The 13,505-nt window shown below is 29.7% G+C and overlaps 1 protein-coding gene across 4 annotated transcripts in view; it reads right to left on the bottom strand.

Annotated features, from left to right (window-relative positions):
* LOC118179429 (N-acetylglucosamine transporter UNC93A-like) overlaps window positions 1–11,404 on the bottom strand; it is a 328,066-nt gene extending 316,662 nt beyond the window's left edge. For 3 of the 4 annotated variants that reach the window (XM_085819137.1, XM_085819136.1, XM_085819140.1), the window contains exon 1: window positions 11,288–11,404. The gene's annotated coding sequence lies outside the window, so the exon portion shown is untranslated. Of the gene's footprint in view, window positions 1–11,283 lie in introns of all 4 variants that reach the window. The other variant, XM_085819138.1, reaches the window with a different exon arrangement.
* Between the last annotated feature and the right edge of the window lie 2,101 nt (window positions 11,405–13,505).

Genomic DNA, 13,505 nt, shown 5'->3' with positions numbered 1-13,505 from the left:
TTCTAATTACGATTAAGACTGAGTTTCTGCATAACTAATCTACATACTGTCTGTTATAATCTATCACAAATAATTTACGCAATGCACCAATTAAAATAAGGATTGGCTGCAAATTATTTCTTTTATAATACAGGTTGGTTTGCAAATGATAATAACAGAATATTTTGTTGTCTCTAAGTTATTCCAGAACAGCGTTTTCGAAATGTTTCAGCTTAGCAACCAATATATCTCAAAATTCTTTGAAAAAGAAAGAGGAATTTTCTACATAAAACTCATATTGCAATGAAGTAATAATAGATGTAATTTCATAACCATTCATTTTCATTTCATAATATAAATTAATACTTAGTCATAAGTAGCTATATATAATTATGTACTAACAAAAAGAATTCTTCAAAACCGCTGTCCAACAAAAATTTGTCTTCCATTGCGATGCTTGATATGAATGTTAGTTAATTATGTTTATTACATTAAGACTGTAGAAATATTTCTCACTCTTCCTGTTACTTAAAAAATATTCAATCAGACGCAGAAAAATTTGGTTGTTTGTGCTCAATTTAGGACAACTGCCTAAACTTGAAGTACTTGTGTACAACAAAAACCATCTTACAGTTATGCAGAAGTCTTAACAGGATACAAAATAGTTCCTTGTTACGAGTGTTCATGAAAGGAGTGGTGTGTAATTCGTTCAGAACAGAAACACTGAATAAAAGGAATTTATATCTCGAATAAAAGGAATTTAGTTCCAATAGGCCTGCACTTGAAGTCCTAATCTAAAAATATTACAAGATAACAGTCCACTTGACTTTAAATGTAGAATAAAATTTAAGCTCAGTGAATTCAAAATTCAATATCAGCTAACAGGAACAATAGTTTCCTAGCCGATAAATTTCAGTGATTGCTTAACATTTGTACACTAGAAATCCTTATCATTTGTTCAACATTCATCCACATTCTACTGGAAATCTTCAACACAAGCAAATTCTTAGGAGCAGCCATTCGCCTAATCCAGCTAATTCAATTTTCGAACCCTTCTCCGCCTTTTTTCTCGCTAACTCACTACTGTTTTGATTAAGTCTCTTTTATACAGTACGCTGGTCACTTAAAATCTATATAATTTTCCTCAAAGAGCGAGTTGTGTGACTGAAATAAGAAAGGACAGTAAAGAGGCAGAAAAAACTAAAATAACGTGCTAGTTAAACAAGAACTAAAATAACTTGTTAGTTAAACAAAAACTAAATTATCACAAAGTGAATTTTGCTGTAAGATTATAGGAGTTTTATTGTACCTCCGGGGAAAATATTATTTTATTATTATTAAGTGACAAAATATGTAAATGAATATATTTTAAATGTTATTAGTTATCCTTTATCTTAGAATTTATTATAAAGAATAAATTTCAAATTTCACGTTTTGAAATCGGTCATAGTGTGAAATATTTAAAAGTAATTTCCATTAGGCTTATTAGGGACAAGTTTCGCAAAATTCGTTAATTTCATTTCTTTGGTTTTGTTGTCTTTTGGAACATACTACACTGTTTACAATGCTTATCGAGTATTGAAAAATAGTATTTCAAAACACATTACAGATTAGTAAACGATAATTAGCCAAGTTTTTGTCCATATCATTGCAAATTTTCAGTTTGTCTTCCTTTGGTCAAACAACACACATCTATGTGGTATTCGGGTTCGGTCCACACCTGCTCTAGTATTTTCCTACTAATGGCCATCAATGCATTTATAAAAAAGACTATAAATATTCGGCCTAAGATCTAAATTGAACCTATAATTGATGTTTTATATCAATCAACCAAAACACTCTAATCAATCAACCAAGACCTCCACCAAGATCATCAGAAACATCGAACTACTGTAACACTGATCATCTGAAACATTGTATTACCGCAGCATGCAAATGTAAAGAAGACTGTAAATAATTTTTACTATCAATCACTATCAAAATATTCATTGTAAAAACTCTACAAAGTATCCTTTTAATAAAAAGTTTCCACTGGGTGGGCCTTTTTCCATTAGGTATCACCTTAGGTTGGAAGCCCTCTCAGTGGTGCAAATTGCAACAAATGTATTCGCAAGCTACTGAAATTAATGTTAAAAAATAAAGATAAAAAAATTGTCATCTTCATGTCAGTGCCTGTGGAGTTACTGGAGGTTTCATCTGTGTGTATAATATTTAAGGATATGCATTTCGTTTGGTTGCTTGCATGTTGAAAAATATCTTAAACGTATTATTGTTTTTAACTTGATAGTCCTACATTAATTTAGAAGTCAAACAACAGAAATCAGCTTTATATTTGCAAATCTGATACCTTAATTGATAGTCCTAGCTTTAGATTTTCTCTGCGTTGCCTCTGTTACATTACACTATTACATTTACTAACTAGCTAGGTGGTTTTGAAAATGCAAAACTCGGAGAGCTTTTGCCCTCCACGGCAATGAAATATTTAGCGTATGTTTCAAATTGGGCTCAATGCATTGTATAAATGTTCTGCAATGACAGACTTAAACATATCTATTTCTCAATACTTTTACTTAACTTTCTTTGAAATTGTTAAAAATTTGCTTTCCCTCTTGCGTCTGCACAGCGCTGGAAACAATGAGAAGTGCAACGCTATCTAATCGCTTGTAGAAGCCAGAGCTGCATCATCCTGTTATAAAAGCTATCGTCCTGGAAGTCAGACTGATGTGGTTGTAGTTTTGGTTCTCTCTATCGTGGTGCACGGCATGCTGTCGTGGATTTAGCTATTGAAGGCAGGAATAGCAGTAAGTGTCTTTTAGAGTGTGATATTACAGTCAGTGCCGTATCTTCTATGAAGCAACGCATCCAATCATAAAATATTTGATGACAGATATAATAAAGTCAAGCATTTGATGACAGATATAGTGCCAAGTAGATCTGATAGATATTATACAACTTGATATCATTGTTAAATTATGACTTGTTAATTTTATTTTGCTTTTTTCCATATGTCATTGATTGGTACGTATTGTTAATTTATCTTTTCAAGTCTGAAAGGAAAATAACAATTAAAATATTTTTGTGATTCACTTGCATTGAGTATCCTCCTTTGATGCAGAAAAATCCTACTACGTGACCATCGCTGTCAAACATCCGGAACAGAAATTATAGTAGCAAACTTCTTATCGGCGAATAAAAATCAGATAATATTTATATAAAGTGTCCTTTTTAATAATGTATGTACATACCGGAACTAAACTAATTATAAATAAGAAAACCTACAGCCTAAAAATTTCAAATTACAGAAGTCAATTAAACTTAAACAGAGAATAGACAAATTCAAAAAATAAATGCGTAAATAAACAAAAATAAATAAAAATAATTATAATTAAAAAGATTAAAAGGTAACTGATAGCTGATCTTGTTATGTGGATTTCAATTTAACATCTGATACAATTTTAAGACTAAGAAGATAAGCTAGCTTTATTAATTTAAAAACTATTCCAGAGAAAATAAAAATTTATAGTTTAAAATATTATATTTAAAATATCAAAGCCAGATGTTGAAAACCACTGCTATGATATTACTTCGATGTAATTAATGCCCCGTGAAAAGTCCACTTATATAATAAAAAAGACTAATTATTCAAGACTTAGCCATGCTTGTTTACTTTGCAGGATTGCTTTAGGCTCACAAGAAATAGTTCCCTTAAGTAACAGTACTTCCAATTTTATCAAAACGCAAAATAGAAACAACAAACACCTAAAACAAATTACCTTAAAAGTATTTATTAGGGTTTATTATTGTAGTAATATTATATAACGAGTCTAACTGATAACTTTAATATACAATTATACAGGTAATGATAAAAAAAAACCTATATGAGTATTTGTATTTTGATTATAAAATAATATTTTACTTATTAAGGATAAGTCAGTTAATATTTTTAATTAAAATTTCCTAATTTTTAAATTCGGTTGTTGTTGACGTATTTATAATTTTAAAATATTTCTTGATAAATTTGATGCATCTCATTTTCGATAGATTAAATCTTTGGTCAAATAACAGGGTAGCGAAAAATCTCGTCTTATCAGAAAAGGTTACGAAGCTGGAAAAAGCTTTAGAAAATCTACTACAAACTCTTTTTAGCTCGATGTAATTATACCCATAACATTCGCCTTTGAAGATATTCCTGAGACTGTAATTAAAATTTCTCCAAGCATTATAATTACTGTTTATAACTGTTTTTGAATTTTATGGTATTATACAACTTTCTACGCTTTTAAATAATTTGTTAGTCGTCGGCAGCAGTGTTTCTGAAGTAATTTAAATTAGAATTAATGCACATGAGAAAAGTTTATATGTGCTGAAGAAATTCGTTATTTTCCTTTAATTCATTAATTAGAGAATATAATGACATATTAGCTATTTGGATATATTTGTTAGTCTAATGTTTATTAATAAATATGCATATTCGTTTAAAATTCTGGAAACTGAAGGGAAATGAAATTCGTGCGCATCACACAAATCATAACTGTTTTAAGAGAGCATGAAAACTATAACCATAAGTCATATTTTTAATGCAAATACGATCATATACTTTTTGCATTTCAAGTTTAAAAATGAGAAGTTGCTTATGTGATTTTTTTTAAAGAAAGCGTTACATCGACAGGGCGAAATGTCAGATGTCTGGAGAGATAGAATTCATTTCTATGCCATAATTTGATCCCTAATATCTATTTCAAAAAATTAATTTATTTTTAAGATAGAGAAAAGTGCAGTAATATTAAAATTATCAAAAATAATAAATTTATAACCCATTAAAATTGCAGCTTACGCTAACAAATAAATTTAATAATTTTTTAAAAGTCAACATTTTATAAAAATCTAAAAGCATTAGAAATCTGAGAAAAACCTATTAGAAATAAATCACTAATACTCTTCCTCCATTAGCAAAGCAGATAATACCGCTGAAATATGATAATTCAAATGGGTTTTTAATTACGATGAAGGAGCTCGTAGAATCCACGTTTACTTGATTCTGTATCACATACACATTGGGAAGTCTTCCCATGCATGAACAACAATTAGATTCTCTCAGAAAGTTTTAAATAAACGCATCTATTTCTTTAGGCGCATAATCTTTGTGTGTTTTGCAGAAATCACCAAAGGTATGAAGAAAGACTACACAAGAAAGTTCAGTTTAAAAAATTAAGAACAATATAGCTTTTGTAAATTATCAACAGAACTTCATAAGCTTCGGTAAAAGTAATTCTTATTTATTAAGGTGGTAAATCTTAAATTTTTAAGGATAACGGAAGAAGTATGTGTTGCTCATGTAAAATTATCAGATATGTAGTCGCTTCGAAATGCAGGCTGCCTACAGAGGTAAGATGGTCTTCTTAACAGCATACATTTGCGAAGTCGCGATTGTTATCTTTAAAGTGAGAAGTAATCCCACGGTCATTTAAGAAAGAAGATTAATTTGATTAAAAGGATTCATTTCTTACTAAATCGCATTCATATTTTTCCCATACCAACAATCAGTTACATTCCGGCGTTGGTATTCAAGTCCAAAAAAATTAAATGTATCTCAATCTGAACCATGCATTCATTTTTCAATAACTGGCGTTTTCACCGATGTTGTATAATGTCTCAGATTTTCTCTGCATTAAATATTATAACTAGTCAAATTGCTAATAGAATGGTAATTCTTTAGAAAACAAATTTACTGGTTTTGGCAGTCCAACTAACATGATGATAATATAAATGGAAATGAACCAACTTTTGTGTGGAAAGGATTAAAAAGGTCCTCCAAACAAGTTTATTGTCAACGCATTACAGTTATCTACCTTTATAAAAGTTTTAGCTTCAAGATGTAGTAGAGCATGGATGTTTCAAGTTGACATGCTGAGCTTCTTCAAAGATGTGATGTCGGAAAATTAAATTATGCTCACATTTAGGCCGCATCGTCTGCTTCTCAAATGTTTCAGTAGTAAATTGTCTTCAAACACCGTGTAGATCATTCACTACTGTCTGTGACGTACGATTCTGATTTTGTGACTCATTCTAGGCTATTGGTTTCGCGGAATGTGTTTGAAACCGTTTAAAAATCAAGGGTTGCACAAAATTTTACCAGACGTTTTCATGTTTGTATGTGCTACTCTTTTGTCATTTGTTTACTCAATATATCATTTTTATGGACATCCTTGTACAACATGTATAGCTAATTGGATGCATATGAACCTAAATTGCATCCCAGATATCATTTATTTGCATTGTTACAGCGTAACTAAATTTCATACTTGGTACTTATATGTGGAAGCTATCTAAAATAATTTTGATAATAATATTTAATTTATAAAAATGGATTCTTTTCATTATGTTAATTTTTCTTTTCTTTTAGCCAATTGGAAAGCTAAAGTAATAATGTTTCAGCCAATTAAAAAAGGCTAACGTAATTCAAATTAACGTTTAGGCATCTTGAACAATTCATAAATTTTCTGAAGAATACGATACTCTTTTCTTTGAATCGTAAATATATACTGGAACTCAGAATATTTAATAGAAAATGTATATCTTTTGTTAATCAGGTATTATTCATTAAGTAAAAAAAGCTGATGTGTACACAACATGACTTCCTTGTACGGAATATTAAATTATACACATTTTTCCTACATTTCATTTAAACTTATTAAATTGAATTAAACCCCCTTCGTCTATAGCGCATAAACCACAATAAAATAAATGCACTCTTTAAAATTCACTATATTTATTTACCATAGCGACACACTGGTGCTAGGTTCTCTTAACAGCGATATATCTCATTCATTTTATAACTCAGAATGCCCAATAATTATATCTTCTGAAGAATTATCTAATCGTTGCCACATATTCTTTTCAAATACTCTAATAAATCTAAAACGATGTATAAAATAAATTAAAAAAATAAAAAAGAAACATTTTTTCACAGACGATTCAGTGCCGCTTACCTAATGCACATGGGCACTCGTAAACATTCTCCTCTGTCCAAGACAGACTGGTAACAATATTTGTTGCTAATACGAAACACTTATTTCCCCAAATTTCATTAGAGATATTTTTCTCATTGATTTAATTCATACAGCTCACTTCGTGGCAAGGCAAAAATACATAAAAAATATAGGCAAAAATATAAAATATTTTCATTGGAAATTGAAAGATGTACAAAAACATAAAACACAAGTTGAACTATTAAACACAAGTTGAATTATTATTGTTAAAAACAGTTGAAACTATTGCAGAAACAATTTTTGCAAATAAAATTACAGTTTCTACGTAAAAACAATCAATTCGCAGGAAGAAGGAAAATTTTTTGGTGCACAAAACTAAACGCTTCCTTTTTGTCCCACTCGGCAAACAGGCACTGGAGATGCAGAAGGAATTAATTCACTATTCCGCTAAATATCAAATGTAAAGAAATATGGCAGCTATGGTAAAAAACATTACGCTTAGCCGCACTTAAACAACTTTTAAATTGTTGATAATTCTACAAATATTTCATGCAGTTTAGCTAAAGGCATAAACTTAAGAAAAAGATAAGAACAACATAATTCAAACATTTCTAAAGAAAACAATTGCGCAATTTACCAACATATTAGAATAAAGAACCTGAGCTCACTGAGTAACAGAGTGGTTATATATATAATACGTTTGGTGCGGCCGATTGGAACTAAAATGGAAGGTGCACAACTACATGTTATAGCAGTCCTATATACAAAATTTCAACGTTCTGAGGCTACTCGTTTTTGAGTTATGCGAGATACATACATACGTACATACATACGTACAGCCGTCACGAAAAAATCTCTTCTGAATCCATTTTAAATGAGTTTTTAATTCGTTTTGGGGAAAATAAGTCCTTAATTCTGTCCTTACATACAGATGTCACGCAGAAGCATCGTTAAATTGCATTCGATAGCGGTCAAAATGGATATTCTCGTTGAAATATGTTGCCCGGAATTTTTCGTTATTACATTACTTCCTTTACTTCGAACAAGAAAGTAATTGTTACAATGTAAGGTGTACGTTAAGCAAAAATAATTATATCAGTATTGAAAGGTGTATGTTCTACAAAGATTTCCATACCTTACAATAAATGTATGACCGAAAATTATTTTAATTTTTCTAATCGTTCATACAGCTAAGCAGGGAATAAGTAGCTATTACTTTCATGAAGACTAAATTCGGATTATTAAATAATATTTACTCCGTAAATATTTAAGTTATTTATTTGAAATTATCTAATTTTTTTTTATGTTGAAATTCAATCTTATTACAGGCATAAATTTTAAAAAACTGGGCAAATGACATCTTTTCTACGCTTAGATATTTAAAGAATTTCTTTAAAATAAAATAATGTATAACGTACCCTATAAAATATCCGTTTTTACCATTTTTTCATTTCACACACACACACACACACAAAAAAAAAAAAAAAAAAAAAAAAAAAAAATCATCCGGTCTATTTTATACCGAGACAGTCAAGCACTTAAACTGTAGAAAGAATTCGCAGTAGTTTATTTCTAAGCTAAGCTACCGTCTAAGTATTTTTGAAAGTGAAATCCAGATGATAAGTATCTCATAGGGAAGGACGTAAAATTGGTATGACTTTCCATATCATTTTATTGCTCCATACGCCCGTTTTAAATCTTCAAATATATGTACTAAACAACTATTTCGAAATAAAATTTACTGCAGTATTTTCTTTTATCGTAGCAATAATTATTTGTTCTTTATAGCAGAAATATTTATCTAAGGAACAGAGAAGCAAGCTGAAACGCAGACGCTGCTTTGACATTAGAAACGTCTATAGCTTAAACTATCCATTTTAAAGTCGCGTTAGGTTACGTTACCAGCATATTTATCATGTTTTTTTTTAATTAGGCAGAAAAGCAACCTTGAGTCGGGGAAGATTTGAATAAAACTCTATTGATTTCAAAGCCGACTAGGCTTAAATCCTTTTTCTGCAGGAAAAAGGGAGAAAATGCTGCTGAAGAAAAAGGACCTATGTCTGGTTGCCCTCAAAATCGATAGAGCTTTATTCAAAATCAAAGGCTGCTTTTTGCCTAATTTTATACTGACATTTTTCTTTTTCATTTAGAATTTAACCAGATTCATGGGGTGTTAAATGTTGCCATTCCATGAAGCATAAAGTTTTTAAATTATACTCCCCATCGGCAGATGGCGGAAATGGCAGATTGCCATTTCTCAGAAGTGTTATTATTCGGCACGGCCCAAAATCATATTGATTGCACATATTTAAGTAATTGTCTTTTGGTTCTTACTGCTAAGTAGTTTAATTCTTTGTTTCATCTTTGGTAATAATTCTAAATGATAATATTTTATAATGTAGCTAGTGTCCTTTATTTATAATATATTAAACTAATAACTTCTATAAACATCTGCTTCCTTGCTGTGTCTATAAAAAGTGATTATCAAAGTTAATAGTATTTATATCTCTACATTTTGTTTAGTTTTTTAATCATTTGGGCTGTATTAGAGGAAAAGATAAAAATTACCCAGGTTTAAAAACTTGTTTCGTGAAAGATCAGTCATTTATGTTTTAAATGTATGAAATCAATTAAAATAATCATTTTATTATTATTATTTAGGGAAATTAAATAAAATTTGTATCATATACACAATCAAAGCTCTCTACAACAATCCCTCATTACATTATTATACGCACACCAACACATAAATTCTTCAATCGACAAAAATACTTTAAATTCATTTTTGTTGTAATGACCATCCATCAAAACAACTATTCGCATATAGGTCGCAGATGATAAAAATGTATTAAATACACTTTCGTTAGAACGTTTATTAAAACTTCCTTTTTATTTAGAGAGATCGTTACAAAGTTTGTCAATTTTAATATCAAAACGCCATTTTTAATTGCGTAGATAAAAACAATAATTACTTAAATTACACAGCGGAATTTATTAAAGAACCACATTTGTTATACTAAAGGGAAGTATTATTTTTATTCAAAACGTTGGGTTTTCTCGTACCAGCGTTAAATATGTTTCCTTTTAAAGTTATTTTGTACTTCATCAAGAGTATTTAGACAGTTTTATTAACTGAAAAATCCTTGTACAATTTCTCACTTACACAGCTTATTTTCCATTATTATTAGAGATGATCCTAAAAATACCGTTTACAAAATACTAAATAATGATTTTGAACCTGATTCAATTAAATATAATATTCAAAAAGTTTCAAGAACACTTTGCAGATTAGCAGTTATATTTATAATCTTTAATCTGAACTAAGAACATAACAACGGTAGAAAAGTGAAAAACTCGCACAACCGTTTATATTTGTATTTTCCATAGTTACCATCAAATTAAGTGAATGATTTTTTTTAATGTTCTCTGCTTGGGTAATCTGCCTAATTATAAAATTCTGTGCTTGGAATTTTAATTATCTGATTCATTTATTTATAACATTTTAATTCGTATTAACTTTGTTTCCAATAATAAATTTTATGTCCCTAAATTTTACTATTTTCTGATGACTGTAAATTATATTTTTCCTAAGTAATAAAATTTAAAAAAAATAATCGAGTTTAATTTATTTTCTGACTCTTGAGTTTCTTCTTGTTTCTTCCTTAAGAACTAGAAAACTTGACTTTGATCTGGAATTTGACAATGAAACACATGTAAAAGTGCAGAAATGCTTAATTATTAATGTACACTTGTTAAAAAAATACAGGCTGCAAAGTGACTTCGAGATACAGTGGATATTAAATATAGTTAAAGCGGCTATTAATCTGTACTATACGCAAAATTATATCAATTCGTTTTATTGTTTTCCTTTTTTTCATTTTACCTAGAAGTATTACTATCTGTCTCTAAGATATACGCTCATTCTTTATATCATATTAAAACTAGAATTTTTAACTATGTTAAACAAAGATTTTGATATAAAAGCTGCTAGACTGATAAAAAATAATGTAATCAGCGATTATTCAATATATATATACATTACTAACATATATCCGCAACAAATTTTAAGATTTATTGTTCAATACTTTTATTTGACATAAACAAGCTTTATATTTTATTTAAATAATTTATGTTAATTTAATACATAATAACGTTTTACGCATCCGGAAAACTTATGAAGAACTCCACGTGAATATATTTAGAGAACCCCGCTATTTATGCGATTACTAAAGCAAGTTATTACAAAAACATATTTATTTATTTCACCTAAAGCATTCAGTTAAAAGCAGTAAGTTTACTTGCTTAGAAAACTTACTTACAGTTTCGCAGTTTTCTTGTCAGAAAATCATCAGGAGCCTGACAAGCGCTCGAACGAAAAACAGCAGCTGGCCTGTAAACACCCGATTGGTGAGTGAATGACTCCTAAAAGACAGCTTCCTGGCAGTGCTTCGTCTGGAGCATGCGCAGTAAATATTCGCTTCGCCTTAACGAGGCTTGGCTCGATTACGCAATCTTAAGATGAGAGCTATCTTGCGTTACCTCTCAGGAATGCAGAATATGAAAGGCAAATCCAAATAAAAGGATCGTATTCCATTCTAGTAATCCAATAGAAAGGAATTGATTGCATATTTTTTTTGCGGGGAGGGGACCAAAGGAATCTATTTCATTTATTTTTCCTAATATTCGTGTTCTTTTTTTATTCGACCAAACATTCAAAAGCTAAAGATCTACTAAACCTTAGTTAACAAAGCTGTTTTTGTCACATTAACTAATTTCCAGATCAACCTGTTGTAATTCGTTGTAATCTCCTGTCAAAAAGAAATGATTTAACAAAACGTTTGCATTATAATTTTATGTGTTTTGATTTTTATTTTATTGTGGACGTTTTTATTAATTCAATCAGTCTAACTGAATTAACTCTCTAATAAATAAAATTCATTTTCTTCGCTTAAGTTAATTTCATATTATGTAATACATTTATTAAAATTTTTGGCATGCTTGACAGCTTTCAATTAATAACTAAGCTTTACAAGAATAACTTAGTTAAATATACTTATTCTCAAGGGAAAAAAAAACTTGTACTACAATAATAGTTCAACTATATATCAATCAATGAAATTTTCAAAAGAGCATTTTGGCTGCTTTTTCAAAACTTATCCCCAACAATCGTAAAATCGTCTTTTTTTTAGATTTCTTTTTTCTCAGTAGACATTGAGCATATATGATAGTATAATTTATTTCAGATATTTTATCACTTCAGCGAAATTTTAGATGCCTTTCTCTCTTTTAATTTAAATCCAGATCATTTAGATAAAGACTTTTTTAGTGGTTAAATTCTAAAATACTATAAGACGAAATAGTAAAAGGCAAATATTGCGAATGCAATTTTGAAGTTACTCAATTTCTAACTGGACATGGTAAATTCAATTCATATCTGAAGAGATTTAGATTATCTAGTACAGATTTGTGTTCATGCAGTTTTGGGGAAGTGCAAAATGTCGAACATTTGTTATTGTATAGTTCAAAGCTCAAGGAAGGACGAAAGGAACTCAATACTAGGTTAAACTCTGTGAATATTACATTTCCTCCCCCTCTTCACGTATTTGTCCAACATACAAAATGGCTTTCTCTTTCTTCTGTAAATTTATCTCTTACGTGTCATCTGTGAATTTGTAAGTTTATTTTATTTTGTGTTGTGTTGTTGTATTTTTTTTTTTTTTTTTTTTTTTTACTTTCCTATGTAAGCCTTGTGTAATACTATGTGGGATTTAACATTTTCAATTAAAAAAAACTATTTTTACATACAAAAAATAATAATACTCAATGAAATGAGCAATCGGTCTGATTTATTTTTCGTGGTATGAGAAGAACATAAATCTAACAGTCATTAGTTCTCACCCAGTTTGAACCACTTTTTCTAAAATGCAAAGAATGGTATGATGCCATTTGAAAATTTTGAAATTTTGCCTTGAAAAGACAATAGAGCCGATTACAATAAGTTATTTGAATACTGCAAAGCACACACCGGCTAGTAGTCTAAAGGGAAGTATGCCTTAATGTAGACTTCATAATTGAAACTAGCTCGAATTTCCGTTATATATAGAAAACATCTCGAAATCGAATCATGCAGTCATCCCAGTGGTCTCTAAAGTAGGTCCAATTATCAGTATTCAGCGATTTTTAGTCACTTGGTCACTGATGGGGAGGCGAAGAGAAAAAAATACATATATGATAATTTCTTATCGTAATTGTCAGATGCAAGACAGTTAAGATCTCGTAGGACCACCAGAAATGTTGCATCAAGGTAAATTGCATACAAAAGACTGAATGAAAAATGCATCTATATCAGAAAGCGAAAGCTTTGTGTTTCTTTTCTAGAACTGCAGTTCACACATTACTTAAATAGGAAGGTCTCGGATGGAAGAAGGCCATTTATCTGCCAGCAACTTTCATCTTCAGAGAATTCATAATATTATGCTTGCTTTTTTTACCTCAAGTTTCGGAAAATAGTTTAGGCAAGTGCATCGTCTTATAAAA

Source organism: Stegodyphus dumicola, chromosome 6 (assembly GCF_044657685.1).
Source record: "Stegodyphus dumicola isolate Sdum_Otavi_A_Nest chromosome 6, ASM4465768v1".
NCBI lineage: Eukaryota > Metazoa > Arthropoda > Arachnida > Araneae > Eresidae > Stegodyphus > Stegodyphus dumicola.
Note: the sequence above shows the minus strand (reverse complement) of the source record. Positions and strands in the feature narration are given on the sequence as shown.